This window comes from Pipistrellus hanaki (assembly GCF_964339955.1).
Source record: "Pipistrellus hanaki genome assembly, chromosome: 1".
Classification (NCBI taxonomy): Eukaryota; Metazoa; Chordata; class Mammalia; order Chiroptera; family Vespertilionidae; genus Pipistrellus; species Pipistrellus hanaki.
In genome coordinates this window covers 54,976,842-55,001,493 of record NC_140503.1, presented here as the reverse complement: position 1 = coordinate 55,001,493, position 24,652 = coordinate 54,976,842, and the positions used below count along the sequence as shown (strand labels likewise).

The window sequence follows — 24,652 nt, the reverse complement described above, 5'->3', positions numbered from 1 at the left end:
AGACCCCCTTGCCCATTGTCTTTGCTCCCTTGTTCTCCCCATGCAAGCGCCTGCTGTCAGAGTTGTTAGGAAGGTTACTCTCTCAGCATGGACAAGCACGGAGAGGGAAGGGGGAGCGATGACAGCAGGCAAGCAGAGCTGGATCCTAGAGATGTTTCTGCCGTTGAACTGACAGAGTTTATAAAAGGCTCGTATGTTATGGTGCCGAACAAGGAGATATCTGGGGTGACTTTCAGGTTTTTCCTTTGGGACAATGAGGGGAAAGAGGTGCCGTTGTCTAAAATGCCATGTACAGCAGTGAAGAGAGAGGAAGAGGAGGCATAGGAGCAGGAGCAGGACCTGGGGTAGGAGAACTCATTAGGCTTGAACGGCCTCTGGGTCATTGAAAATAGCATCAGCACTAAAGAGAAAAGGCAGAGTTGCAGACTTGGAATCGACATATAAGGAAATGTTAAAGTCATGGGAAATGAATGATCTCACTCAGGAAGAACAACAATAAAGAGAAGTGAGGAGAGGACAGAGGGTGAGGATGAGTCAGTAAAAGGATAAGGACAGAGTCCCTAGGGGACACTCAACCTCAAAAGAAGGGTCATTGAGAGGTGCACTGAAATGAAATGCCGCGCTTGCCTAACTGAGCTCTCATCCTCCCAGCACCTAACCCAGAGCCTGGCAAAGTAGGTGCTCAGCAAATGGGAGTCAAATAAAGAAAAGGAGAGCCGAAACCGGTTTGGCTCAGTGGATAGAGCATCGGCCTGCGGACTGAAAGGTCCCAGGTTCGATTCCGGTCAAGGACATGTACCTTGGTTGCGGGCACGTCCCCTGTGGGGGGTGTGCAAGAGGCAGCTGATGGATGTTTCTCTCTCATCAATGTTTCTAACTCTCTATTTCTCTAACTCTCCCTTCTCTGTAAAAAAATCAATAAAATATATATTTTTTTAAAAAAAGAAAAGAAAGAAAAGGAGAGAGGAAATAAAGGGAGGGGTGTGTTTCCGCAAACACAATGATCAATAATATTTAACATTTGCACTCAGAAATTTCTTTGTTAATACTTGAAAAATATTTAATATGGCTAAGAAGTTAAGTTAGACTTTAGACATGTGCTACAAATGTGTAACCTTTAGAGCTTACCATTTTCTGTTACTTTTCATGAGAAATCCTGAAAACAAATACTAGCATCTAATGCTTGTCAGTGCCTTGCGAGTATATAAAAGTTTTGTTTCGAGGAGAGCTACAACTTCGTTTACTTTGATATGGTAGGTGAAGTGTTTCCCTACTAAATGAAAATTTCTAGTTAACCATGTAAACACAAAATGAAATCCTCCTGTGGAAAAACAATATATCTGCCAGGGGTATAAAAAATCACTTGGCCCCTCCTTTTTAGTGATGCACGCATGATGAAACAATATAAAAGCACAAAAATATATCTATAAATTAAAATCTACTCTGAATTTACATTTTGCTCCAAGGATTCTAGCACGGAACAACACCTGAGCAAAGGTGACAGATCGTGGGCATGGATGTTGGGATCACATATGCGATATGGTATTTCCTCGTCTTTCTAATAAACCTTCAGCCCCCAAGTAATGTTTCTTGCCAGTATTTTTTCTTCAAAACAGCTCATTGTTAACAAGGGACCTGAGAGTCCCTCATGTTTATCAATGAAATGACTAGAAGAATGAATTTTTTTGGACACATCTCAGAACTGAAAACATATCCCTCAAGCCTCAGAGGAAGAGCTTAGTGGCAAACCGTTAGTGTCCAAAGCATGAATTGACCACAGAAAACACAGCACCTTGAGCAGGTGCGCTACCTATAAACCCCCTTAAAAAAAAAAAAAAAAAAAAAAACTAAAACTAACTCCTACCAAAGGAAGTGACAGATAACCACCAATTTAACACACACACACACACACACACACACACACACACACACACACGAAAAAAACGGGACATGATGCTGCTCCCATTGCTGTTTAATAGGTGTTGATTTAAGGATTTTTAAAAATCAACTTCCAAGAAAGTGTCCTTTTTCCCATACCAAACTAACTTTTCCCAAATTTACTTTGTCATAAGAGGAGAATAAAAAAGACTGTTTGCTAAGCCTCAGCCACAGGAAAGAGAAAAGGAAAGCCCCGAACAGCACAGAGCTAGCGCTCCTTCGTCTCCCCAAGTCACCAGTTCCTGAATGCTCCCCTCGGACTCACCTCAGCCTGGACCTAACCCTCTCCCCCACGGGGGAGATTTCCCAGCAGAGCAGGAAGATCAAACAGGTGCCCATTCCATGACCATCTCAGGGAGAAACGCAAGGCTATTCTGAAAGCTCTAGTAATGGCATAGAAAACAAGCCGGGTCTCTAAGGGACATTCTTGAAAACCTGAGACCAACTCCGGGAAAAACACTCTTGACCACTTACCACCACCACCGGAAGCAGCTAAGTGGCAGATCAGAATCAGCACCTCATCAGAAAAAGAGGAAGATGTTGTGGGAGAGCAGTTTCACTACCAGTGAGGAATTGGGGGAGAACACGCTCCTTGGAAAAACACCAAAACCCAGGAGAGACTCTCCTTCGATCGCTGCCGCCTGCTGCTGCCAGGGCAGAACTGGTTAATCTTGGAGAAACAAAAGGAAGCTCCCTGGAGACTGGCTTCGGGAGGTTGACTTCCTCGGTGGGAACCAAGAGTTCAGAAGGATGGAAGCCCGACAACGGAAGGGGTGACCGGCTCCCACTTCTGCTTAGAAACTTTTATCAGCCCTTGGCTGAGGGAGAGAGATAAGCAAACATCTTTGGAGTTCCCACCTGTTTTCCCCAGACATGAAGACATTAGCAAGGGTCGGTTTGTGTGTTTTTCTAGTCATGACAAGGGGGAATTCAGCTCTGTGATGGGTGAAAGCTAAGCACACTCCTGCAACATTTTCTAGGCAGGGCAATGACACTTCCTGTTTCCCAACAGCCTGAATTTCAGCTCAGAAGAAGCAAACCGTTAACCCTGAGGATGCCAACGAACAAATGCGTGGAGGAAATGGACTTGACTCTGTAGTTCAAAATCGCTTCGAGAGAGTTCTGGCTTTTAAGATGGGATTAGATGAACACAAAATATTTTGGTTTGTGACTTTTTAAAACGAAAGTATGATAGTCCCTTTGAAATATGTCTAAATCCATTTATGGGTTTTCCAGAAGTTGCATCAGATTTGCAGTGAACTACTGAAACCAAGTATGTTTTCATCATGTCTCTATCGCCAGCGCAAGCTGATCCCCTGTGCATTATCATCTCCATTCTTCCAGGACATATGGCGCTGAGCCCCCAGTTTTCCACAGAGCCAGGGCAGAGAGAAAGGAGGGCTCTCCCTCCCAAAGCTCCACAGTAACAGGGAACGGCAGATTCTTGAAACAAGAATGATAGCTTTCTCTTTTTTTGGATAATAAAAAAGGACCAATACCTGGCAGGTGTGGCTAAATGGATTAAGCACCCAAGAAGTCCTGGGTTCAACTCCCAGTCAGAGCACAAGCCCTAGTTGCAGGCTTGATCCCCAGTATGAGGCATTCAGAAGGCAACTGATCAGTGTGTCTCTCTCATCAATGTTTCTATTTCTCTCTTCCTCTCATCTCCTATCTAAAAAATCAAATTTAAAAAAAAAAGGACCAGAAACAAGCCTATGCAATGAAGCAATTGTTTCTTTAAAATGAAAATCTTTTAATTTTTTTTTAAAATTAGGTATAACCTCCATACCATTTTTTAATTTATCGTATTGGCAACTATTTAGTATAAGGAGATCAGTATCTTCTCCTACACCATTAGTGGGAATAGAAATTGGTAAAATATTTTTAAAGGGAAACTAAGGAATGTCTTTAAATATAGAAAATGTGTATGTTTCCATCTCTTAGAAATGTACCTTACAAATGATCACACGTAGCTGTTTCCGTAGTGTAGTGGTTATCACGTTCGCCTCACAAATGATCACAAACAAGCAAACATATGTGTAAATATGTAAGTTATAGCACTGTCTGTAAAAGCAAAAAACTGAAAATGTCTTAAAGATAGAGGACTGGCTAAATAAGTTAAGTTCATCTATATAGAGGAGTGCTATGCAGCCATCAAGAGGGATGAGAACTGGAGTGGAGAATCAGATATCTGGGCTCAGATTTGGCTCCACCAGTGACAGATCAGGTGATTCTAAGCAAGTTTCCAGGCCTCTATGTGCCCACCTAAGCCTTTTCTGATCTTCCCAGCATCTCTGGTCCCTCCCTCGTGGGCTCTAATAGGGACTGGATTTGGTCCTATCCACCTGCCCTTATCCTAAACTGTCTGCTATCTCCTCTCCCTGCTTATAGAATGTTTTGCTTGATGTGAGAATTATAAGAACTGTGTCTTTAATTTTACATCGCTCTCTCTCTCTCTCTCTCTCTCTCTCTCTCTCTCTCTCACACACACACACACACACACACATACACACACACACACACACACACAAACATGCACTGTAAAGATGTGAGTGCACATTAAGGAGCTACATGTTGTGTTTTTATTGCATTTGCCCAAAAGTTTCTGATGCCAGAAAAAGTTCATATGCCTTGTCACTTTCCCTGAAATTTCAAGGTTAGAGATGCCTTTCCTTGGCTTACTAAAAATATTCTTGCCTAATGCTTCTTTAAAAAGTTCTAAATTGTTTTTAAATGCTCTAGTTTTATGTACTAACTAGAAGCCCAGTGCACAAAATTCATGCATGGGAGCAGGGGGTTCCTCTGCCAGGCCTGAACCCTCTTGAAATCTGGGACCCTGATCTCCAGATCAGGCCTAACCAGCAGTCAAATATCCCTCTTGCAATCCAGGATCACTGGCCCCTATCTGCTTGCCTGCCTGTCTAAACACCCTTAACCACTCACCTGCCTTCCTGATCCTCCCTAACCACTCTGCCTGCCTTCCTGCCTGATCACCCCACCCACTCATCTGCCTGCCTGATCACCCCTAACCACTCTGCATCCCTGCCTGATTGCCCCTAAATACTCTGCCTGCCTGATTGCTCAGTGCCTGCCTGCCTTCCTAATAGCCCCTAACCACTTCTGTCTGCCTGAAGGCCCCTAACCACTCACTGGGGGGCAGCCGGCCAGGTGAGAAGCTATGGTCATTCTGGTCTCTGGTCATTCTACCATTTCTGTCACTGGGCTTTTATTATATAGGATTAGTCAATTGATATAATCAAACTATTTTCATAACTAAGGACACTGACAGAGCAAGGAATCTTAATAGGAGAAGCAAGTAGAAAGGATAGAGAAGGGCCCGTCACACAATCATGCTCATTCTTATCTCATGAATGAAGCTTTCATAATGTGTGTGTGTGTGTGTGTGTGTGTGAGAGAGAGAGAGAGAGAGAGAGAGAGAGAGAGAGAGAGAGAGAGGTTCCAAGCACTGGTTTCTTATCATTTTGAAATATTCATTCATTTAAAAATGCAAGTGTCTTTTGCAGATGGATCTTTGGGTATTTAAATAAAAAATAATTTTACAATGTCATAGAATTATATACTTAAAATCACAGAGCATCAGATTTATTTGTCCCATTATTTAAAGTCCCAAAGGTCTTCATCAATCTCAAGAATATAACATTACAGTAGTTGCCACTCTTCCTGTCAGTTGGAAGAAATGATTTAAACATATTTTTATTCAACAAATGCAGATATTCTGCTAGGCACTTTGTGAGATATAGAAAGATGAACAAAATGCGATTCCTGCTCATGAGACACTTGTCAAGTGCTGGGAGGAACAGACTTGCAGATGAGGGGATTTTATAATAAAAGGAGGAAGCGGCTCTGTGGTTGTTTGTGGGGCTGCCACAATCAGCAGATGACAGAAATAAGACAGGAAAGTAAGAAGCCCATAACATTCCTTGGCAAGTGGAATGGGGAAACTGAGACAGACGGCTGACCCATTCCAGCACCCTCACTCACCTGCCTCCTTCTCCCTTGCACCACCACTCCCTTTAGCATTCAGCCTTCAGGACAATGAGGTTCTGATCAGCATCAAATAATCTTAGGAACAAAGCCTCAGGTCTGTTAACCACAGAGTTTGGGTCAAACTACAGATAACATCTAGGCTTCAGTTGTGTTTCAGCTCCAAGTTCAGAAAAGCAGCAAAATCAGATGAAACAATGCCATGGCTGACTTCAGGACCAGCTGTGATCAATGACCCTCTACCCTACCTCCAACCAATAAGTAGAGACCAAGACCCTGAAATGACACAACTGGAAAGCTGATAAATATTCTATTGAGATCCTCCCCTGAGATCTCCTAAAATTTTTGCCTTTAGAAAACAGATTTTTTTTTTTTAAGAAAAACCTTAAGATAAAGGACCCTAAGGTGTCCATCTTTGCCCTCTTTATCCAATGGCCCTTTGTGGGCCTCTGTAACTTGCTTCCTGAGTTCACGCAGCCCAGCTGGCTCACTTTCTTTTGCCTCTGAGACTTTCTAAAAGGCCAAGGAAGATCTCTGAGCAGCCTGCTCGATTGTTCCTTTCTAGTGTACTTTCCCTTTGCTTTCTAAATAAATGTCCTCTTGTGCTAGAGTTCTTGGCTCTAAATTATTTTTTTTGCCAAACTAAAGCACCAAGAACCCACAGTGCTGCTAACAAAAGAATACTAAAAATATTGCTGCCCCACCCTGCCCTCTTCCTTTCAAGTGACTAAAACCTACTCACATCCCATTCAGGAAAAGGTTCACCAAACCTTTCAAATAACACATATCCTCGTGGTCTTTAGTATCTTTAGTATCTAGAAGTAGAGTTTTCTAACCTCTTGTAGTTTCATTTATTATCTAGCACTTCCCATGGTGTGGTGGGCTGGAGTTCAAGAGAAACCAATTCGACTCCTCCTCCCACAATCTCTTCACCAATTACTTCCTGCTGGTTGGTTAACCTTTTGTGTACGAAAGTAGGTTTCCTTACGTTGGCCAACATGAACAACTGTACCATTTCTGGTGGTGCCACTTCCTATATGAAACTTTCCATCTTCATAAAAAGACTCACAGTTGAGTTTTAGTCAACTGTGGGGACCAGCTCCTCACAAGCAATTCAGAGTTTCCCTCAATGGCTCTCTGAATATCCTTTTCAGTGTGACACTCAGACAAAAGAGATAAGAGTAGGGCCCAGGAAGCTTGTTCTCCAATCCAACTCACCCAAACCAGGTGACTCGCATTTAAATTGCCCTTTCAAATGCATGCTGAAACATGTGTTCCAAAACTAGATGACTTAGCTCTAAACCAGACAGCCCAACCCCAAGCCAGACAATTGGCATACCTAGTTGTAAAAGTCATTCTAACAATTAGTTTCCAAATGGCAAGTGTTCCACAACCAAAACTGAATCCTGGGATAGACTGTTGGCAACAGTGAGAGGAACATCTCCTCAAATGATGTATCTCTTACTATTAGGACAGCACAGTGTCTCCTTTGCACATAATAAGTCCCCAAGAAATATTTGGGGGCTCTACTTTTTTTTAGATTAACATCATAAGAGTCCTTATAACAGTAAGTGGCATTTTCCAGAATGGAGGAGTCCATCTGGAAGGAACTGCATCTGGATCAGTGTCAGGTCACTGGTGGTTCTTTCCATCTTCGAACCTTCAGGACACAGGACCAGCCAGAGACTCGGGATCTGTTAACATTTACCCCAGCCCCACTTTGCCCTTAGAAGTCTGTGATCCAAGCAAGAAGGAAGGGCCAGGGCCACATGGCTTTAAAGAAACTTTTCTCTTTATGTCTTTACCCTTTTGGTCTGCCCTGTACATCAATAGATGAAAAACCCCTACCTCTTCCATGTCATCTGGGAAGTGCAGGCTCTAAGATCAAATGAATCCAGGCTCCTAATCATACATTCATACATTCATCACTATTTCCCAAGCCCCAGTTCAGTGCCAACCCCTTTACAAAATATTGGGGATCCCAAGATAACCAAGACTTGGTCCCTGGCCTAGTGAGAACCTTTCGTTCTAGTAAGAAGGGAAATGAATTGTAAATAAGTCACTTTGATGCAATATGGTAGGAACTCTAATAGAAGTACCTTCTGTCCAGATACACTCTGAAACTACAGGAGAAGAAGCACTTGTTTCTATGTGACTGTGAAGCTTCAAGGTAAACCTCAGGATAACGTGAAGCTGAATCCTAAAAGATGAGGAGACAAGTAGAGAGGATCTTGTTAGTTCCGTAAGCTAATAGTCCAAGAAAAATAAATGTCACTGATAGTTTTTATCCCCTCTTCTCAGTTACCACTCCCCCCAACCGCAGAGAACTGCAGCCTTCTCTGTCCCCTGCATTTCCATTGTAAACGGCTGGAGTGAGTCACAAACACACATCCTACAGCATTCGTGAATGTGGAGAGCAGAAGTGAGGTCATCATCGCTGTAGTATCTCAGTGGAAGTAATAGCTAGGTCCTAGTGACTCACAGACCAGGCGAAGCAGGCATTGAGTCCTGAAGGCTTCAAGCGCTGCCTTGGGTATCCCACCTCTGAGGAAAGCAACCTGAATGCATTCTTCTCTGCATCAGGTTCTGGGCTGTGCTGTAGTGCAGGTTGTCTATCAGGACAAGGGAACATAGATCTTCCCAGAGGAGAAGGAGGAGGAGACTTGGAGTTAAGACATTCCAGACACCAGAGAAAGGAGACAGGCAGCAGACTCCTGGTTTTTCCTTCCTTGGGGCCTAAGCTGACTATAGAAGCAAAAAGATGACTATAGAAGCATCCAAAAAGATGTAAAGGCACCTAGGAAATCCGGGTTAGCGGTCTGTTTCCTCCAGCTCTAAGGGGTGCCCTTGTCCAGCATGGCACCAAACCCAGTAAACCTGGGAGCAGGAAGAGAGCACCGGAGGAGGAAGATGGCTCCAGACCCTTGAGGCTGTGTTCCTGCCTCCTGGTGGCTGATGAAGGGCAAAGCCCAAGGCAAACTAAAGATATCTATGTGAGCAAAAAGAATCCGGAGGACCCAGCATGGATCCAGGGCTCCCACCTCCCTCATTGTCACAAAGTCAAATGAATTCTCCATTTACCCAGATGCCCTCTTAGAGAGGAGCAGGTGAGAAGGACACCCAGAGCCCCTAAATAACCAAAAGGAGCTTATTTGAGCTGGAAAATACTATGTTAAGTTGGCTATTTAAAGGCTTGTTGGGGATTGTTTTTCAGTACTTACCCATCGTAATTTAGTGAGAAAAAAATAGATATTTGGTAATATATATATATATATATATATATATATATATATATATATATATTTAAGCAGCCACATTGGTTAAGTCTTGTAATAGAGTAACTTATGACCCACCACACTCATTTTCATCACTGAAGGCAGACTGTGTATATCTTTTTCTTGTTACCTGGAAGAATTACTTATACCAAAATTCTGTCTTAGTGTCCTAGGGCTGCAATAAGAAATTACTACAAACTGGGTGGCTTAAAATAACAAAAAATTATCCCCTCACAGTTATCGAAGCTGGAAGTCTGGAATCCAGGTGTTGGCAAAGGTTGGTTCCTTCTGGAAGTACTGAGGGAGAATCTATTCATGCCTCTCTTCTAGCTCCGGTAGTTGCTGACAATCCTTAATATTGCTTGGCTTGTGGATGCATCCCTCCACTCTCTGCCTCGGTGTCACATGGTATTCTCCCTGTGGGTCTCCTCTGTGTCTGCATGTCTTCACATGGCTTTCACATAAGGACATTGGATCTGGTGCCCACCCTAATTTAGAAGAATCTCACTTTAACTTAATTAATTATTCTACATATCAGCTCACATTCTGAGGTTCTGGGTAGACATGAATTTTGGGGCACGTTATTGAACTCAGTAAAATGTAAAATGCAAAAATGTTAATAGTAGGCCAGTATTGAAATTATAGGGTAGAGTCTAAGAAGATTTTCATTTGCTGCAAAGAAAGCTAGAGGTCTCCACGCTTTGGCCAGACTGAACTTCTTTGCTTTTCTATTGTATATACATTAGATGCATGTTGGGGCCTTTGCACACACTGCCTGAATGCCCTTCCCCTGCCTCCTTTATCTGGCTCAGTTTTCCACATCTGTTATGCCCTTAATGTTTGTGTCCCTTTCAAATTCATATGTTGAAAACCCTGCTTTTGATGGTATTAGGAGGTGGGGCTTTGGAGGTAACAAGGATTAGGTGAGATCATTGGGATAGGACCCTCTCCATAAATGGTGTCCTCAAAAGAGAGGAGGGAATCCTGGGTCCCTGGTGTGGGGTGAGGCAGAGGCAGTTAGGGGCGATCAGGCCAACAGGCAGAGGTGGTTATGGGTGATTAGGCAGGCAGAGGTGGTTAGGGGCAATCAGGCAGGAGGGCAGAGGGGTTAGGGGTGGTCAGGCAGGCAGGCAGGCAAGGAGTTAGCAGCCAGTGGTTCCAGATTGCGAGAGGCAGTTGGACATGCCCCCAAAGGATCCTGGATTGGAAAGGGTGCAGGCTAGGCCCGTGCATGAATTTTGTGACTGGGCCTCTAGTAAAACAAAAAAGATTGTAAAATCATGTCACTACTACTTATGAATGTCTCAACACTTTCTCAGCATTAGAAAGAAATATTTTATTCTGGAAATTTCAATGATTCTACTTTTAACATTTCACAGGCCAAACTTTTATCAAATTTATTTTGTCCTTTTAGTTATTTGTAAAACTTAATGCTAAAAAACACATTGGTTCAATGCCTGGTTATAAAACAATCACACTATAATAGTAATTCAGCAATTGTCCTCTGGTTTGGCATCCAGAAAACTAATATGAAAATAGATGTTATTGACAATTTTTAGATATAATCTGTACCATTACATAATTAATATCCTGTTTTATTAATTTCATGATTTGCAGAATAAAAATTACAGAATCAGACATCCTAAACTTGTGTTAATTGTGCTAATTAGATATAGATTCTTACATTAAAAAGTTAGTTTGGTAGAAATAATAAAACATAATAAATTATTATAACAAATTTTCTATTGTAAGTTCCCTTATAAAGGTAGAAAGAAAGTTTGGGAAAGGAAACAGAGCGAGAAGAGGAAGACTTTAGGAAACAGAAAGAATTTGCACTGGGCCTGGAAGGTGGTATGATTTATGTGTACAACAATAAGAAGTGAAAGCCATTCAGGTAGAGAGAACAGTAGGAGCAAAGTCAGAGAAGTCAGAACAATGGAGAATCTGCAAGGATTGTCAAATATAATGCTTCAGTATGTCTGGGAAATATAGAGTACAGATAGTGGGAGATATAGAGGAGATAGTGGGCACACATATGTAATACCTTAATCAGCAAAGAATTTTTTTAAAAATGGAGATAGTGGGAAATAAGGGAGAAAAATAGTCTCTAGAGTTAGATTATTGCCTCTCGCAATTATCTTGGCAATTGATAATAGTACCTGAAATTAAGGCACTATCAATGGGAATGGAGGAAAAAAATTAGATTGAAGAAGTATGTGAAAGATAGAATCAATAACACTTGGCTACTCAGAAAACTACAGGACACTTAAAAAAAGAGATAAAGGAATACATAAACAGATGGAAGAACATACCGTGTTCATGGATTGATAGAATCAATATCATAAAAATGTCCATACTACCCAAAGCAATCTATAGATTCAATGCACTTCCCCATTAAAATACCAATGGCATATTTGACAGACCTACAACAAATTTTTCAAAAATTCATCTGGAATAAAAAAAAAAAAAATAGCTGCAGCAATCCTGAGAAAGAAGAACAAAGTATGAGGATCTCAGCAAGCTATACTACAAAGCCACGGTTCTCAAAACTTCCTGGCACTGGAATAAGAACAGACATATAGATCAATGGAAAAGAATAGAGAACCCAGAAATCTACCCAAACCACTAGGCTCAAATAATATTTGACAAAGGAGGCATGAACATACAATGAAGTCAAGACAGTCTCTTCAATAAATGGTGTTGGGAAAATTAGACAGGTACATGAAAAAAAAAAATGAAACTAGACCACCAACTTACGCCATCCACAAAAATAAACTCAAAATGGATAAAGGACTTAAAGATAAGACATAAAACCATAAAAAATACTAGAGGAATCCACAGGCAGCAAAATCTCAGACATATGCCAAAGCAATTTCTTCACTGATACTGCTCATAGGACAATGAAAACTAAAGAGAAACAAATGGGACTACATCAAAATAAAAAGCTTTTGCACAACAAAATAAACCATCAACAAAACAACAAGAAAGCCCCCTTCATGGGAGAACATATTTGCCAATGTTATTATCAGTAAGGATTTAATCTCCAACATTTACAGGGAACTCATACAACATAACAAAAAGAAGATAAACGATCCAATAAAAAAAAAAAAGAGCAATGGACCTAAATAGATACTTTTTGAAAGAAGACAAAAGAAAGGCCAAGAGACATATGAAAACATGCTCAATGTCACTAATCATCCAAGAGATATAAATCAAAGCAACAATGTGGCACCTGTCAGAATGGCTATCATCAACAAATCCACAACGACAAGTGCTGGCAAGATGCGGAGAAAAGGGAACCCTCGTGCACTGCTGGTGGGAATGCAGACTGGTGCAGCCACTGTGGAGAAGTGTATGGCATTTCCTCAGAAAACTAAAAATGGAACTCCCATTTGACCCAGTGATCCTACTTCTAAGAATATATCCCAAGAAAACAGAAACACCAATCAGAAGGATATATGCACCCCTGCGTTCATAGCAGCACAATTTACAATAACTAATATTTGGAAACAGCCTAAGTGCCCATCAGCAGATGAATGGATTAAAAAACTGTGATACATCTACACAATGAAATACTGTGCTGTGGTAATAAATAAATAAATAAATAAATAAATAAATAAATAAATGAAAATATCAATAAAAATAAATTCTTACCATTTGCAGCAGCATTGATGGAAATGGAAAGCAATATCCTAAGCAAAATGAGCCAGTCAGAGAAAATTAAATATCACATGATCATTTATGGAATATAATGAACAACATAAACTGATGCACATTTATGGAATATAATGAACAACATAAACTGATGCACAAAAACAGATCCAGAGACAGAGAAGCATCAATCAGAATATCAAACCTCAGAGGGAAAGTAGGGGAGAGTGGAGGTAAGGGGGAGAGATCAACCAAAGGACTTGTGTGCATAAAATAAGCCTAACCAATGGACACAGACAAAAGAGGGGTGAGGGCATGAGAGGGGAAGGGGGGGGGGGCCCAATGGGACAATAAGGACACATATGTAATACCTTGATCAATAAAGAAAAAAATCTTTAAATAGCACTTGGCAACAGAAAGGAAAAGGAGAGAAGGAAAGTCAAAGATGATGGCATGTCCCCAGTCCATCTATTTGAGCTTCATGTCCCAGTCTTGCTAGCTTATCACCAAGCAGGAAGAGAGAACATTTCAAGGTCAACAGTCATTCTGAGACTCCTCAGATGTGAGGGTGAAGTTATTTTTACTCTCATTGGTAAAATAAAACCTGCACATTATTAACCAGATCCTTCAGGAAGCCTGAATGTTCAGGGGGTCTCTAGAATGGCCATCTTAACTTGAACTTCAAAACCTAACCTTAGAGGAAAGTTTTAAAGGTTTTATGTTGCCACTCTTTAGTCCTTAGGGGGTTGAAATCTGAAAGCTCTCTTTTCCCTTTTTGAGATATAATTGTGACATATTCAGTTTCATCTATATTAAATATTTAGTGTGACAAACTCTCAATCTGTGGGTTGATCAAGGAGATACTGTAGATTTCGTCATTTGGATTCCACCCTCTGCCAATTTTCTGAAGAGTCTTTCCATAGTGCTCTCACTGTGTAATCACTCCACCATAACTTGATGGTATCACACTTCAGAGAACCTTTCATTTAAATGCTGTTTCCAGGAATCATTCTCACTGTGGTTTGTGGGAATTGCTTGAGATCAACCCAGAGCATTTCACATGTCACATCTGTCCATCAACATTGCTTCAGGTGACATTTTCAGTGCACACTTATCTACGCTCCTAAACATGCTTTCCATTTAAAACAACCCATCACAATTTGCATACTTTTACAAAAGTGTAGGGAACAAATTGTTTGAAAAATCCAAGTGCAGGAACTCCGCATGGGACCTTAGCCACACGATAATCAGATGCTTTCTGATAAGCCATGAACTGAAGTCTACTTCCTGGACACTCTTTCATAGGTCACCCTAATGGAAACCTGATATACATAAGACGGTAACTAAATACTGAGGCCACTGGAGCAGAGCACCATAAAGAGAAACGTCCCAGGGTCCTCTTGGGTCTGACCGGGAAACGTCCAGTCCAGTTAAGAGAACACAGATGTAACTTCAAAGGGCCTCCAAAAGAGTGTAAATTCTCCCTGATAAATCTTTATCTCCTCGGGATTGAACTGTATGATCCTCGGGCATTTAGTGATTCGCTGACATACATTTCAGTGAAAGACGAAGCTGCTTTATTTAATCCAGCCTTGAGTGTGGGGACTTTCTTCTTCTGAACTATGGATACAGGCATGACATCTAAATGCACACAACTGGTAGCAGCAATTCTATTTGGGTCTCCTGATTGTGTCGGTTACTATGACGCTAACCATGCCCGTTCCCTCCTGGGGTTTAAGTAAACAGGACCACCACTCTCCGCTCTTAGCCCGGGATTTATAGGGGCCGTGTGTCTGGCACTTGGGGAGATGTTGGCTTGCTCTCACCAGTGATTACATATACAACGTTGTCATATAATTTTTGGATTTTTTTTTTTTTCAAAGACTTCAAAGCTCACAACCTTCTGTGAACTTGCTTTCTGGGCATGTTTATCGTGGCAAGGAATAAAGGGAGGAGTGCTATGCAGAAACTTCAAATTATGAGCACTTCATAAATGCATTTCTGTACGTCCATAAAATGTCAAAATGTTCGGGGGGGGGGGCGGGGAGCAAAAAGGTTAATTCATTTACCACCCATACAGGGATAAAGCCAGGCCACAGAGAATGTGGCTTACATGTTGGTTTGGAAGGGCTGTTTGATTCTTTCCATGATCAAGATATTTTATCCTAATTGTTTGCTTTGCTAAATGAGTGGTGGTTATTTGGCAAGTAGTAATGAGTTTACTTCCTCCCCTCTCTTTTTTGAAAGTGACCAGATGTCTCGTTTGGGGGAAATATCCTGTGACATGGTACAGAACAGGCCTGGTGTGTCTTAAGAGGACACATTGCATGAGCGCGAGAGTGGGGGCTCTGGGGTTAAGCTTGCCTGTGGGTGAAGCCTGGCCCTGCCACTTTGTAGCCAAATACCAATGGACAAGCTACCTATTGGTGTGAGTTGCCTCATCTGTAAAACTGGGGTGACAATAGTGGAACCTACCCCCTCCAGCTGTGAGGATCTAAGATAGCCTAGTGTATGGATAGTACTTTATTGTTATGATTAAAACATTGGACGGAGAAATAAATGTATTTCTTTCCAGCTCAGGAATTAAGCCCTAAAGGAGCAATAAAACTTCTCTTGCTGGGGTTCTGAATGCTGTACCCCCATAGCATTTGTTCATCTTTACTGGAGCACTTACAAGGTAGATGCCCTTCCCTGCATCAAGCACTGTGCAAGAGCCTTCTAGTACATGTGACAGCCACAGAATCAAGCGCCATGTTAGCACTGATTGATGCCAATCTTCCCGTAAACACTTTCCTACCCATGCTCTAATTGTGTTTCATTCATCCAGTAAGAACCTAGCATGTGCCAATCAATGGGCTCCCCAGAGGCAGCTGCCCAATATCCCCCGCTCTTACCAATTGATGGGTAAATTTTTCTGCAAGGACATATGCCCAGGGATGGCTTTTTAAGCTTCTATCTTTCTTTGCAGATTTGTGTCTTTTGAATGCTGAGCATCACAGTGAGTCACCATGACTCACAAGTGATCAATCACCAAGGGACATATAAACGTTTTTGACTAATCACCAGCAGCATTTTCTCCTGTTATGGGGAACTTCTTAGAATGTGCTCTTGGGATAAGATCTGAATCACTGCCTCTTTAAGGCATAACAAACAGCTGGGGCACAAGAGCAGTCCTGCTCTGTGTCACTCCTCACCAAGAAGCATCTGCCGTCCCTCCCTGTGAACAACGCTCACTGTGCTCCTCTGTTGGCGAAGAGGCAGGCATGCTCCTCAGAGCTGGGCTTAGGGTGAGAGCTGGGAGCGGTGCCATCAGCGAGACAAGTGACCGTCAGAGAGGGAACAAAAGAAATCTAACATTTATTAAACCCCAGAGCCTAGGCCTCCAGACCACCACTTCAATCATCTTTCCACTATCCCACACCTTGGTGACAAGATTCAAGATTTTCTGCTCAGCAACTCTTGACCCCAGTTCCCACTGATCAACTTAATGATCAATATCCTGGTAAAGGCTGTGAGCACAACCTGCCAATTCTGATGCTCACCTCAGCATCACCCTCGCTGAGAAAATCAACTGTATGGTCATCCTGCAATCTGTAGGCCACCCCGGGACAGTCTGTCTCATACACTGGTGGTGAGAGGGTGGGTGGTGCAACCTTTCTGGAGGGCAACCTGGAGGCGTACAAAATACCTCACCTGTGTATACTTTGGGACTTACTCCTCTCACTTTGGGGAGCATACACAGAGAAATGATCAGAGATAAGGCAAACGGGTATGTGTCATTAGCAAGGGACAAGGCATCACTGGTACATATATAGATGTAAAATGAAATATATGTTCAGTCATCAGCCACATCGGACTCCCTAAAAGACACCACTGTCCACTTTGGACCAGGTACTGGAATTGAAGGCAGGATGCCAAGGATGAGCAATCACATGCGAAGTGTACTTGTAAACTTGATACCCAAACATGGCAATAGAAATCCAAAACAAACATAACATTTGAGAACATCAAGTCGTTCTATATTTTGACTACAGTAAATGGATCGTCAAAGTATGCATTTATCCAAACTCATAAAGAATGAGTTTTAGGGAGTAAATATTTTTTAAGTCTAACTTGTAAAGTCATCCAAATTTCATTAACTGTAAATATATCTCAATTTCAAAACAGGTATTAGAAAGAAAATTTTTAAATTAAAATACCACTTTCCAGTCACTTTTTATCTTGTTTTTCTTTTGTTCCTCCCTTATATCCACCCATACCACCACCACCACCTCCTCCATCTTCCAATAAGTTTGTCCGCATTCTATAGCCTTTCTTTTTTCTAAAACAAAGTAAGCATGAACAGGACTCAATTGCTGGTATGGGAAAACTGTGTAAATAATTAAATGTGTCCATTATATAGATTGGTTAATATTTCTTCAAATGACTTTTGTGTATTATACTGAGCCTAATAGTCCAAATATTAGGTAGTTCTTACTGTTAGTCATCTTCCTATAAATTTGAACTTGAGAAATGTTCACTGGTAGTCTAGGAGAGTGGTAGGCAAACTCATTAGTCAACAGAGCCAAATATCAACACTACAACGATTGAAATTTCTTTTGAGAGCCAATTTTTTTTAAATTTAAACTATATAGGTAGGTACATTGTTATTAACTTAATTAGGGTACTCCTAAGCTGGCCTTTGCTAAAGACTCAAGGAGCCAAAGAGCCACATGTGGCTCGAGAGCTGCAGTTTGCCAACCACCGTCCTAGACTATACATGTTAGGGACAGTAACTTCATCAACGATGTGGTAAATATATATTTTTACTAGAAATCACATTTTGAGTCCTGGAGTTCACCTGCACAACAAGATGTTTCCTGCTTGATGGGCTGACAGAAATTAAAGTTGGACAAGCACAAACAGGTAGAGAAAGTAACACCAACATAGGGAGAAACTGTCCCCCGGGGGAGGGGGAGGAGTGATTCCTGACAGGAGATATCTAGAACTGTAAAACCAAGATCCCACTGCCCAGGGCTGCCAGCCTAGCCTCCCCTGCCCACTGGCTCTTCGACTCAGCCCCCACCTACAGGATCCCAGAACCAACTTCATTCTCTTCTGACCCTGACCTCCTTCATCTGACTGAAAATAAGTCTCCAGCCTCCTGTGCTTCTTTATATACTTTTAACTATTTACTTCATTACTTGTAATGTTTTTGCTTGCTTTGTTTTGTTTTCATGCTTTTATTTAGAGATGAGGGAAGAGGGAGAGAGAAATATCAATGATGAGAGAGAATCATTGATCGACTGCCTCCTGCACGAGCCTGCAACCTGGGCATGTGACCTGACCGAGAATTGAACCCTGACCTCCTGGTTCATGGGTCAATGCTCAACCACTTAGCCACACCAGCCGGGTTGTTTTGTTTTTTTAATTGACAGAGTGTATTCTAAAGAGAAGCACAGGTGAGATTTCTGGTTATTGAAGAATGATCTTTAGGAAGGTCATTAACATTATCATGAACATCCTTCATTCTACATTAAGCACCTTTAAGTCAGAAAACAGGTGTTTGGGTTGTTTTGTTTTGTTTTGTTGAGGTAATATCAGTTTATAGCATTATAGAAGTTTCATATGTATGACAATATATCTGCATATACTACATTATGCTCACCACCAAAATTTTAGTTTTCATCCATCACTATACAATTGACCCCCTTTTTTATTTTCCCTCCCTTCACCTTCTTCCCCTCTAGTAACCACCAATTTGTTGTCTGCCTCTGTTTTTGTTTGTTTTGTTGTGCTGTCTTCTATATTCCACCTATGAGTGAAATCATATGGCATTTGTCTTTCTCCAGACTTATTTCACCTAGCATAATATACTCAGCGTCCATCTATGTTGTTGCAAATGATAATATCTCATCTTTTTTATGGCTGAATAATATTCCACTGCATATGTATGTATTTCAGATCTTTTGCCCACTTTTAATTGGATTGGGTTTTTGCTATTAAATTCTTTATATATTTTGGACATTAACCCCTTATCAGACATACGATTTGCAAATATCTTTTCCCATTCAGTAGACTGCCTTTTCAATTTGTTGATGGGTTCTTTGTTGCACAGAATCTTTTAAGTTTGATGTAGTCCTATTTATTTTTTGTTTTTTGTTTATTGTTTTATTTTTGTTTTTGTTTTTGTGGGGGGGGTTGTGTGGGTTTTTTGTTTTTTAGTGTGTGTGTGTGTGTGTGTGTGTGTGTGTGTGTGTCTGGGTTGGGGGAGGGGGAAGGCTTGCATTTGTTTCCCTTGCATTTCAAGTCAGATACACAAAAACATTGCTAAGATAAATGTCCAGAAGATAAGCTTGCCACCTATTTTTCTTCTGTGTGTGTGTTTGTTTGCTTGCTTGTTTTGTTGTTTTGTTATGTTGTGTGTGTTTTCAGAGAGAGAGAAAGGGAGATGGAGAGAGAGAGAGAGAAAATTTGATAAAAGAGAGAAATATCGATGTGAGAGAGAAACATCCATTGGCTGCCTCCTGCATGCACCTCGACTGGAGATCCAGCCCACAACCTGGACATGTGCCCTGACCAGGAAATGATGGCTGAAAAGCACCAGTGATCTTTCAGTTTCCAGGATGGTACTCAACTAACTGTGCCACATTGGCCAGGGCTTTTCTATGTGTTTTATGGTTTCAGGTCTTACATTCAAATCTTTGCTCCTGAACTCTTTTGTGAGGAGAGAGGAGCTACTTAATTATCATTTCAAGCTCCTCACTAGTAAGCTGTCTTTTCAGATTCCCTAGTTCTTCATGATTCAGTCTTGGAAGTTGATCCTAAGAATTTATCTATTTCTTCTAGATTTTTTTAATTAGTTGGCATTTATGATTCTTTGAATTTCTGTAGTATCCATTGTAACTTCTGTTTCATTTCTGATTTAATTTATTTGAGCCTTCTTTTTTTTCCTTTTTTCTTTTTTTTTTTTTTAGTGAATGAGTCTAGCTAAATTTTGTCAATTTTGTTTATCTTTTCAAAGAAGGAGCTCTTAGGTTCATTGGCCTTCTCTACTGTCTTTTTAGTCTAGTTCATTTCTTTCCACTCTAAGTTTTATTATGTCCTTCTTTCTACTGACTTTGGTCTTCCTTTCTTTTTTTTTGTTGTTTTTTCCCTCATTCTTTTAGGAGTAAGAGTAGATTGTCTATTTAAGATTTTTCTTTTTTCTTGAGGTAGGCCTGTATTGATATAAACTTCCCTCTTAGTACCGCCCTTGCTGCATCACGTCTAGTTTCATACTGTGGTGGTTGAAAAGGATGCTTGATATGATTTCAATCTTCTTATATTTATTGAGATTCGTTTTGTGTCCTATCATATGATCTATCCTTGAGAATGTTCTATGTTCAATTGATAAGAATGTGTATTCTGCTGCTTTGTGATGGAGTGTTCTATTAAGTCCATCTGGTCTAATGTGTCATTTAAGGCTGACATCTCCTTATTTACCTTCTGTCTGGATAATCTATATATTGATGTAAGTGGGGTGTGAAAGTTTCCTATTATTATTGTACTAGAGGTCCAGGGCACAAAATTTGTGCACTGTTAGGGTCCATAGCAGCTGCCAACTGCCAGCCAGGTACTCCCTCCCTTCCCCCAGCCAGCCTTGCCCCCTGGTCAAACTCCAGGACAACTCCCAGTCAAGGGGACAATTTGCATACTACCCTTTTATTATATAGGCTTGCTGTCAGTGTCTCCCTTTAGGTCTGCTAATAGTTGTTTTATATACTTTGATGCTTTTATGTTGGTGCATATATATTAATAAATGTTATGTTACCTTGATGAATTGTCCCCTCTATCATTATACAACATTCATCTTTGTCTCTTGTTATCTTTTCTGACTTGAAGTCTACTTTGTCTAAGCATCACTTTCTTTTGGTTACCATGTGCTTAGAGTATCATCAGCTGCTGGCGACACTAGGTTTGTGGGTGCTGGAGGGCTGGGATCTCACTTCTGCCACTGTTGGGAAGAGGGGAGATACCTGGGCCGCAGGTACCACCACAGCTCCTGGAGCCTCCAGTCTCAGGTGCTGCCACATCTCCTGGAGTCTCTGGTCGTGGGCTCTGCCAGCACTGCTCCTTTGGTTCCACTGCCCCCACCAGGTCCAGTCCACCTTCAGATGTACATCCATATGGATCTCACAGGCATCCTGGTGTGCTGTGCAAAGCATCCTTTGTTGGCTTATGGGTGTCCTACTGGTTATAACTTAAAGGGCAAAGACAAAAGGGATGATTCATATTGTCATCATGCAGATGTTTAATGATGTCTGTCTTCTCCTTAAGACTCTAAGCTCCTTGAAAAAAGATACTGTCTGTCTCATGCATGTCTTTATGTTCAATGACTAGCAGAATGCCTACCATCTTGTTGGTACTCAGCAAATCTTATTCCTGGGGCATTGGGATATATAATAAGAAATATATATTTGGTCTCTGTCCCTGTTTATGACATAGAGACCCTAAAACTCTTGGAATTTCCTAAGTGATTAGAGGGATAGAGTTGATTTGTCTTTTTTATGTTGATGAGGTGACTTTTGGAAAGCACTTAAGGTTGGGGGCTGGTTGCCAATGGAGTCAACCATGTAATAAGAGGGTTGAAACTTTCAGTCCACCCCTTGACCTCTGAGTACCCTAGAAGCCAGGTAACTTTCTCTCCTCTGCCCAGTCCCTTGTGCAAGTCTCTGCCTGGAACCCTTGAAAACTAGAACTCTACCTTGCTCTTACTGGGCCAGCCCCCTCCTCCAAGGACCAAAGTCCAATCCCTGAATGTCCTCAGGCCTCTGAGTCATGCTGGTTCACATCTCTCTACTAGCTTTACTCCTTTCCTCCCAGCAGCTGGACCTTCTTGCCAGTATGTGCCCCATTCCCTCACAGGCTATATCTATCTGCCAGGACCTGGCTCCTCTTTGTCTGGCCCCTTTCAGTAACAACAGAGTGCCAGTTCTCAGTGTGGGTACATAAAGGAGATTCCCAGCAACTAAACCCTCAAAGTATCTCCAAATTCCAAATCTGAGACAGTATGGAGAAAAACATTATCCCCCACTATAATGTACTACACTGTCCTAAACTCCAATGAAAGGCTCAATAAGAGCATTTAAAACACAGCCTACTGAGGAACATGATTCATTCTCAAATATGTTCTGAAATATTTTTAAAATTCACAAACAAAGCACAATCATATGCATGTTAAAACAGTGCAAATGAAAAACATGAAAACAATTACCAATTGCTACTCTATCCGGAGAGGGACTCAGGAGAGGGAGCAGTGATTGCTAGCTGGTGTTAGTGCAGCCGTAGCAGCCAGCTTTAATCTATGTCCACTGTGGGCTAGTCAAAATTATCTGAGGTCTTCACCATAGACTTACTTATAAAAAGAGTTGCCATCCTCCTCTTGAAGATGAGAAAGCTTCTGAAGAGTAGAAGGTCTGAACCAGTGTCTATCCAAGACCAAAGGCTGTGTTTTCTCTCAACTCCATGTGGCCTCGGGAGAAGAACTTGCTGCTGAGTGACATCACCTAGCAAGGCGTAGGAAGAAGGAGCTTGTTCATGAGGCGATGTCCTGGACAGAATGAGCACATGGTAGGAAGTATAAAATCTATTTGCCTGGCAGGAGTGAGAAAGTAACCAGGGATGGTTGCAAAGTATGAGTATGGTGAATAAAAGGACAACCATTTAAGGGTATGGAAGATCAAGAAGGCTAAAAATTTAGACCTAATAGCACAGGCTCTGAGAGGCCTACATGGCCTTTTGTTTTGTTTTGTTTTTTGTTTTTTTGTTGTTGTTTTTTTAATATATTTTATTGATTTTTTACAAAGAGGAAGAGAGAGAAACATCGATGAGAGAGAATCATCTATCAGCTGCCTCTTGCATACCCCCTACTGTGGATGTGCCTGCAACCAAGGTACATGCCCTTGACCAGAATCGAACCCAGTACCTTTCAGTCTGCAGGCCAACGCTCTATCCACTGAGCCAAACAAGTCCCAGCCTACATGGCCTTTTGAATTGGATGTTGACTGTAGAGAATTCTTTGTTGGAAGCTGTGTGTAGCGTGTGATGAGTGAGGAGAGCAGAAGAGGGGACCCAGTTGGGGCCTGTGTGGGGATGACTGGAGCAATAACTGGAAGGATAAGAAGGAAAAGGAGGATTGAGAACCCAGATATCAACCCAAATCACTATGCTCAATTAATATTTGACAAAGGAGGCACGAATATACAATGGAATCAAGACAGTATCTTCAATAAATGGTGTTGGGAAAATTGGACAGATACATGCAAAAGAATGAAACTAGATCACCAACTTACACCATACACAAAAATAAACTCAAAATGGATAAAGGACTTAAACATCAGACGGGAAACCATAAAAATACTAGAAGCATCCACAGGCAACAAAATCTCAGACATATGCGAAAAGAACTTCTTCACTGATACTGCCCCTAGGGCAATGGAAGCTAAAGAGAAAATAAACAAATGGGACTACATCAAAATAAAAAGCTTTTTTACAGCAAAAGAAACCATCAACAAAACAACAAGAAAGCCCACTGTGTGGGAGGACATATTTGCAAATGTTACCACTGATAAAGGTTTAATCTCCAACATCTACAAACAGCTTATACAACTAAATAAAGGGAAGATGAATGATCCAATTAAAAAATGGGCAATGGACCTAAATAGGATATTTTCAAAAGAAGACAGAAGGAAGGCCAAAAGGCACATGAAAACATGCTCAAAGTCACTAATTATCCAAGAGATGCAAATCAAAACAACAATGCGGTACCGTCTCACACCTGTCAGAATGGCCAACATCAACAAATCAATAAACAACAAGTGTTGGCGAGGATGCGGAGAAAAAGGAACCCTCGTGCACTGCTGGTGGGAATGCAGACTAGTGCAACCACTGTGGAGAACAGTGTGGAGTTTCCTCAAAAACTGAAAATGGAACTCCCATTTGACCCAGTAATCCCACTCCTAGGAATATATCCCAAGAAACTAGAAACACCAATCAGAAAGGATATATGCACCCCTATGTTCATAGCAGCACAATCTACAATAGCTAGAATCTGGAAACAGCCTAGGTGCCCGTCAGCAGATGATTGGATCAAAAAACTTTGGTACATCTACACAATGGAATACTATGCTGCCATAAAAAAGAAGGAATTCTCATCATTTGCAGCAACCTGGATAGAACTAGAGAACATCATGCTGAGTGAAATAAGCCAGTCAATGAAAGAGAAATACCACATGGCCTCACTCATTTATGGATAATAAAGAACATTATGAAATCTTCACTGAGGGAGAATCCAAGATGGCTGCTCGGGTAGGCAACTAGCCGCAGCCGCACACAACAATTTTAATAAAATACAACTAAAATATAAAATGGACATTACCCAGAACTACAGGAAAGTCGACTGACTGGAAATCCTACAACAAGAAGCAAGGAGAAAACCAGAAGGAAGCACGGAGGAGCTGTAAAAGCCCAAGGTACGGAGACACGCGAGAAGAGGACGGAGCCGGAGAGGAGGGAGGCCGAGTGCCTGGCGGGCGTTCCCTAGCGGAAAGGAGATAAAACTCCAACTGTGCTGGGCCCCTCACTGCTCTGAACCCCCGTTCTGGGCCAGACCCCGGGGACTCAGGCTCAGCCATAGGGAGCTGGGCTGTAAGTCGGAACCCCGGGGTAGCGGAGAAAGGAGGTCCCGGAGGCGCGCACACTGCCCCCAGAGAAGGGACGGTCAGCTGTGCCGCGGGATTGCCCTGACGGGAAGGAGACTGGGG

The 24,652-nt window shown here is 41.6% G+C and overlaps 1 protein-coding gene across 7 annotated transcripts in view; it reads right to left on the bottom strand.

Annotated features, from left to right (window-relative positions):
• The window catches only part of ATP8B4 (ATPase phospholipid transporting 8B4 (putative)), a 246,461-nt gene that overhangs the window by 216,945 nt on the left and 4,864 nt on the right, over nucleotides 1-24,652 (bottom strand). For 2 of the 7 annotated variants that reach the window (XM_084898215.1, XM_084898219.1), the window contains exon 1: nucleotides 2,416-2,617. The exons of 1 other annotated variant lie outside the window; for it this stretch is intronic. The gene's annotated coding sequence lies outside the window, so the exon portion shown is untranslated. Of the gene's footprint in view, nucleotides 1-2,203; nucleotides 2,618-2,796; nucleotides 2,907-24,652 lie in introns of those variants that run through there. 4 more of the 7 variants (XM_084898214.1, XM_084898216.1, XM_084898217.1 and 1 more) reach the window with 4 other exon arrangements.